The following is a 7749-nucleotide window of genomic DNA, read 5'->3' on the forward strand; positions in this document are numbered from 1 at the left end:
TAAACCACTGGCCAGACTCATCAAGAAAAAAAGGGAGAAGACTCAAATCAATAGAATTAGAAATGAGAAAGGAGAAGTAACAACTGACACTGAAGAAATAAAAAAAATCATGAGAGATTACGACAAGCAACTCTATGCCAATAAAATGGACAATCTGGAAGAAATGGACAAATTCTTAGAAATGCACAACCTGCCAAGACTGAATCAGGAAGAAATAGAAAATATGAACAGACCAATCACAAGCACTGAAATTGAAACTGTGATTAATAATCTTCCAACAAACAAAACCCAGGACCAGATTGCTTCACAGGTGAATTCTATCAAACGTTTAGAGAAGAGCTAACACCTATCCTTCTCGAACTCTTCCAAAATATAGCAGAGGGAGGAACACTGCCAAATTTATTGTCTGAGGCCACCATCACCTCGATACCAAAACCAGACAAGGATGTCACAAAGAAAGAAAACTACAGGCCAATATCACTGATGAACATAGATGCAAAAATCCTCAACAAAATACTAGCAAACAGAATCCAACAGCACATTAAAAGGATCATAAACCATGATCAAGTGGGGTTTATTCCAGGAATGCAAGGATTCTTCAATATACGCAAATCTATCAATGTGATAAACCATATTAACAAATTGAAGGAGAAAAACCATATGATCATCTCAATAGATGCAGAGAAAGCTTTCGACAAAATTCAACACCCATTTATGATAAAAACCCTCCAGAAAGTAGGCATAGAGGGAACTTTCCTCAACATAATAAAGGCCATATATGACAAGCCCACAGCAAACATCATCCTCAATGGTGAAAAGCTGAAAGCATTTCCACTAAGATCAGGAACAAGACAAGGTTGCCCACTCTCACCACTCTTGTTCAACATAGTTTTGGAAGTTTTAGCCACAGCAATCAGAGAAGAAAAGGAAATAAAAGGAATCCAAATCGGAAAAGAAGAAGTAAAGCTGTCACTGTTTGCAGATGACATGATACTATACATAGAGAATCCTAAAGATGCTACCAGAAAACTACTAGAGCTAATCAATGAATTTGGTAAAGTAGCAGGATACAAAATTAATGCACAGAAATCTCTGGCATTCCTATATACTAATGATGAAAAATCTGAAAGTGAAATCAAGAAAACACTCCCATTTACCATTGCAACAAAAAGAATAAAATATCTAGGAATAAACCTACCTAAGGATACGAAAGACCTGTATGCAGAAAATTATAAGACACTGATGAAAGAAATTAAAGATGATACAAATAGATGGAGAGATATACCATGTTCTTGGATGGGAAGAATCAACATTGTGAAAATGACTCTACTACCCAAAGCAATCTACAGATTCAATGCAATCCCTATCAAACTACCACTGGCATTTTTCACAGAACTAGAACAAAAAAATTCACAATTTGTATGGAAACACAAAAGACCCCGAATAGCCAAAGCAATCTTGAGAACGAAAAAAGGAGCTGGAGGAATCAGGCTCCCTGACTTCAGACTATACTACAAAGCAACAGTAATCAAGACAGTATGGTACTGGCACAAAAACAGAAAGATAGATCAGTGGAACAGGATAGAAAGCCCAGAGATAAACCCACGCACATATGGACACCTTATCTTTGATAAAGGAGGCAGGAATGTACAGTGGAGAAAGGACAGCCTCTTCAATAAATGGTGCTGGGAAAACTGGACAGGTACATGTAAAAGTATGAGATTAGATCACTCCCTAACACCATACACAAAAATAAGCTCAAAATGGATTAAAGACCTAAATGTAAGACCAGAAACTATCACACTCTTAGAGGAAAACATAGGAAGAACACTCTATGACATAAATCACAGCAAGATCCTTTCTGACCCACCTCCTAGAGTAATGGAAATAAAAACAAAAATAAACAAATGGGACCTAATGAAACTTCAAAGCTTTTGCACAGCAAAGGAAACCATAATCAAGACCAAAAGACAACCCCCAGAATGGGAGAAAACATTTGCAAATGAAGCAACTGACAAAGGATTAATCTCCAAAATTTACAAGCAGCTCATGCAGCTCAATAACAAAAAAACAAACAACCCCATCCAAAAATGGGCAGAAGACCTAAACAGACATTTCTCCAAAGAAGATATAAAGAATGCCAACAAACACATGAAAGAATGCTCAACATCATTAATCATTAGAGAAATGCAAATCAAAACTACAATGAGATATCATCTCACACCAGTCAGAATGGCCATCATCAAAAAATCTAGAAACAATAAATGCTGGAGAGGGTGTGGAGAAAAGGGGACACTCTTGCACTGCTGGTGGGAATGTGAATTGGTTCAGCCACTATGGAGAACAGTATGGAGGTTCCTTAAAAAACTACAAATAGAATTACCATATGACCCAGCAATCCCACTACTGGGCATATACCCTGAGAAAACCAAAATTCAAAAAGAGTCATGTACCAAAATGTTCATTGCAGCTCTATTTTCAATAGCCCAGAGATGGAAAGAACCTAAGCGCCCATCATCGGACGAATGGATAAAGAAGATGTGGCACATATACACAATGGAATATTACTCAGCCTTAAAAAGAAATGAAATTGAGTTATTTGTAATGAGATGGATAGACCTAGAGTCTGTCATACAGAGTGAAGTAAGTCAGAAAGAAAAAGACAAATACCGTATGCTAACACATATATATGGAATTTAAGGGAAAAAAATGTCATGAAGAACCTAGGGATAAGACAGGAATAGAGGCGCAGACCTACTGGAGAACGGACTTGAGGATATGGGGAGGCGGAAGGGTGAGTTTTGACAGGGCGAGAGAGAGTCATGGACATATACACACTAACAAACGTAGTAAGGTAGATAGCTAGGTGGAAGCAGCCGCAAGGCACAGGGATATTATCTCGGGGCTTTGGGACAGCCTGGAGGGGTGGGATGGGGAGAGTGGGAGGGAGGGAGATGCAAGAGGGAAGACACATGGGAGCATATGTATATGTATAGCTGATTCACTTTGTTATAAAGCAGAAACTAACACACCATTGTAAAGCAATTATACCCCAATAAAGATGTTAAAAAAAAATCATATAAAGCTAAAATAATCAGATGAGCATTGGACCAATATTTAAAACAATGGACTAATGGGCTAAATCCTATTGCTACCTGTTTTTGTAAAGTTGTATTGAATCACAGCACATTTATTCTTTTACATATTATCTATGACTGCTTCTGTGCCACAACTGCAGTGTGAATAGTAAAAATAGAGACTGATCTGCAAATCCAAGCTTGTTATTATCTGTACATTTACACAAAGATATTGCTGATAGTTAATGGAAAAATGATGTTTGCTCTATTGAACTAAAAAGACATTGAACTAGGAATCTTATTCCCAGTCAAGATATCATTCACATATGGGATTTAAAAATATGGGATATTAATAATCAAGTGGCCATAAGAAGAAATGACCTGAGGAAGAACATTAAACATCAAATGAATTGAAACTGAAATCTCAATGCAGGGAAAGAATTAGACCAGGAGGAAATCATAGATTAAGATATAGTTAAATCTATACTGATTATAAGATATTACTATATATAATATAATTATTAAATATAGATTTGTGAAATAGAAAAGACATATTGCAAGGAGAAATATAATAATAATATAGTTATATAAAAGAGCTGAAATATTTCAGCAAAATCCAGGAGCTGTAAACTATCAAGAAAGGGAGGACATAAAAACATTCTAAACTGTGTACAGGATGAGAGTCATGATAGGGAAAAATAAAAGGCTTTTGTTATATGTAATAATAGATAAATGAGTGTGATTAGTTGTGCAAGGAAAGCAACCACAGCAATGGTATGTCAATTAATCAGTGCAATTTCTAACTTAACAAGGGAAAGAGTAGAATGAATAGTAAATAAATGAAATAAGTTAAAATGAGGAAAAATAAATGAAGACATAGCAAAGTAAATTAACTGGCAGACACTAAATAGTGTGGTATCAATGTTCATACTACCTGCAAGTAGATAGAACTTTCAGACTGAACAAAATGTAAACATTTGGTTATATATTACTTGCAAAAACACTTTAAACAAAGCAATAAAAAAGTTTGAAAACAAAGGATGGAAAAATACATACTAGACAAATGCAAACAAAACAAAGGAGTATTTGACTTAATACCAGAGAAAGTGGGATTTAAGGTTAAAAGTACTGAAGAGGATACTGGCGTACATTACACAAAGATAAAAGGAACAATTTATGAAGAATATATAAAAGTCATAAAGTTGCATACACCAGGAAGATAGCAGCTAAATATATAAAGCAAAATATTAGAAATGCACATTGACCTTGATAAAAATGCAATTATGGGAGATTTTATTACATCACACTCAAGAATTGCACAGATATAATAGACAAAAAGTAAGTGAGAGCATAGAGGCATAGAATAATAGTCAATAAACTAGATTTTATGTGTGGGTATACAGACATACAATATGTACATCATTGCATCTTGCAAGAAGAGAAAAGACAATTTTCCTTATATTCAGGGTATATTTGCTATAATTATTCACATCCTATCCATAAATAATCTTAAAATATTTTCAAAAAGAGAAAATTTATAGCCTACAATCTCTGATCATAATCCAGTGTAATTTTTAATATAAAAATCTTCAAATATTAATTTCTTACTAATTAAAGATTGTCTGCCTTCATAATTCTTAGGGCTGAAGAAAAGTCAAAACTAAAGTTACAAACAGTCTAGGAAATGAAGAAAAGGCAAATAAGCACTTCTATGGTGGTTAGGATTATTTGGAGATAAGTATCAGAGAACTTAGAGTCAAACTGTTTTAACAATAATCTCCTGCAGGCAGGAATAGAGATGTAGACATAGAGGATGGACTTGAGGACACAGGGGAGGAAAGGGAGGCTGGGACGAAGTGAGAAAGTAGCATTGATGCGTATACACTACCAAGTGTAAAATAGATAGCTAGTGGGAAGCTGCTGCATAGCACAGGGAGATCAGCTAGGTGCTTTGTGACGACATAGAGAAGTGAGATGGGGAGGGTGGGAGGGAGTCTCAAGAGGGAAGGGATATATATATACATATAGCTGATTCACTTTGTTGTACAGCAGAAACTAACACAACATTGTAAAGCAATTATAGTCCAATAAAGATGTAAATAATGATGATGATGATGATAATAATAATAATAATCTCCTATAACAAGGAATCCTGAGTTGTGACATTTCAAGAATTTTAACAAGGAACCCTGAAATGTGATGTTTCAAGGGATACCTCAGCTGCTCAAGTACCTCATCAGGGCACTATGTTTCTTCCAATTGATCTGCCATGCCATTCTCTGTTTGCTGGATTTGTTCTCAGTCCTCTCTCCTCATATTTACAAGAGGGCAGCTTCATTTCTAGGTACGGTATTCAAATATGCCACCATCCATTGGGTGAAGAGAGCAGTTCTTTTAAAATGTCTCTTTATAAGAATAAACCTTTGCTCATAATCCCCTAGTAGATATCCATTCACATCTCCTTACCAAGAATTTGGTCATATGCCCAAGTACAGACTAATCACAGGTTAAAGTGAATTTGATCCACAATTTACTGACAGTAATTAGGATGACTTGACTGGGTTAAATGGGCCTAATGGAAGAATGGGTGTTTCATATGTGTGCTACATAGACACCTCAAAATATTTATAAAACTTACCACAACCGATAGAAAACATGTAAAACTTTTAAATTTTATAAATTTAAAGTTAATAAGTTCATGCTAAAATTTTTGAAACAGTGCCATATATAAATCAAAAGACACCATAAAGATAATAAAAATTTTAAAGATGAAAATTAATGAAACATAAAATTAAAAATCAAAATGAAATGTTAACACTACCCCAAAGTTATTCTAGAACCAAAGTTTCACAGCTGAACTCTAACAATTGAAGAACAGAAAATTCTTTTCCTCTATAAATTATCCCACACCATGAGTGGGATATCAAACCTTAATAAAAGTAATATATTAAAAAAATTGTATATATCAATCTTACTTAGGAATATACATGTAAAATTCCCACTAAAAATGGACAAATAGAATCCAGACAGATATCAAAGGATAACATATTTCAAAAAGAGGATTTATTCTAGGAGTAAATCCTGTGATAGACACAGTGAACCTGTGTCTAGAAGGCTACCAATATAATTAATGAATAAAAAATCTATGATTATACAAATAGTTGCTAATGAAAATTATCCAGTAATAATAAAACAAAACCCAATTCCCTGATATACTCACAAGACCTATATAAAATAAAGTGATTATGGATATATAAAAATAAAGTGATGGAAAAACTTATACAAGGCAATACTATCACAAGTAAATAAGATTTTTAAAAATAGCTAGCAATTAAAATTCACATAAAAAGCATTAATCAAGAAAAAAAGACACTTTATAAAAACTAAATTATGACTACCACTGCACCAAATAACAACAGCAACACACACAATGCTAAACTACATGAAACATAGGGAGAAATAGAAATGTAGGGAGAATTGCACTGGTAGTCTGAATTACCAGCACTGAGAACCAAGACAACTTATGTCACATCTTTCAGTCCATGACAGAACATGTATAGTAAAAAGAAAAAAATTTAAAAAGGTGAGTATTAATAATGTAATTAATAAGCTAATAATATATAATACTATAAGTTTTAAATTATATTATGTAGTATAATAAACATCTATGATATATACATTTATTTTATATAAATAAAATTACATGTAATAAATATATATGCATATCATTATATGTAACAAACTCTGTACCCTGAAAAGACAGCTTTGTCTTTTCAAATTTCATGAACATGATAAAAATTGAATATATATATTATACCACAAAGAAAATTTTGGTAAATTTTAAAAATTAGAAATATTAAATATCATCTTATCTATTCAAAGGAAAATAAAAATTGAAATTAACAGAATCAAAAAGCCAATAAGATCCTCAAATAGAAATCAATAAATTATGTTTATAAAATTAACTATTCAACTCTTAGGTCAAAGTGGAAGAAGAAATTGTCTTCGTGAAGTTTCTAAAAAATTGTTGTATGTATTAAAAGCATTAAATACTAGTGTCTATCAAATGTGGATTTGAAGGTACTAAAAAAATAGTTTTGTTGTTAAAAAACAGGTAACAATATAAATGATAAATGACAAGACAAGTTGGTTACCTAGTCAAGAAACAAAGTGGAAATATTTCAAGGGAAGAATTTTTTTTTTTTTTTTTTTTTTTTTGCAGTACGCAGGTCTCTCATTGTTGTGGCCTTTCCCGTTGCAGAGCACAGGCTCCGGACGCACAGGCTCAGCGGCCATGGCTCACGGGCCTAGCCGCTCCGCTGCATGTGGGATCTTCCCGGACCGGGGAACGAACCCATGTCCCCTGCATCGGCAGGCGGCCCCTCAACCACTGCGCCACCAGGGAAACCCAAGTGCAGCAATTTTTAAAAAAGAAAAATTCAAACAAAAACTAAGATAATTTAAAATACCATACAATACTGTATGCTCAACTGTATGTAAATAAATTCAAAGACCTGGAAAAAATGGATAATATTGGAGGAAAATATAATTTACTTTACTATGTCAACTGCTAACTCCTACAAAAGACCACTGAATAACCTGTTGATTAAGCAAAGCTAAGTTTGTTAAATGATTGCAGTAAGGAAGAACACAACCATGAGGGAGGCTTTGT

This window comes from Phocoena phocoena, chromosome 13, assembly GCF_963924675.1.
Source record: "Phocoena phocoena chromosome 13, mPhoPho1.1, whole genome shotgun sequence".
NCBI lineage: Eukaryota > Metazoa > Chordata > Mammalia > Artiodactyla > Phocoenidae > Phocoena > Phocoena phocoena.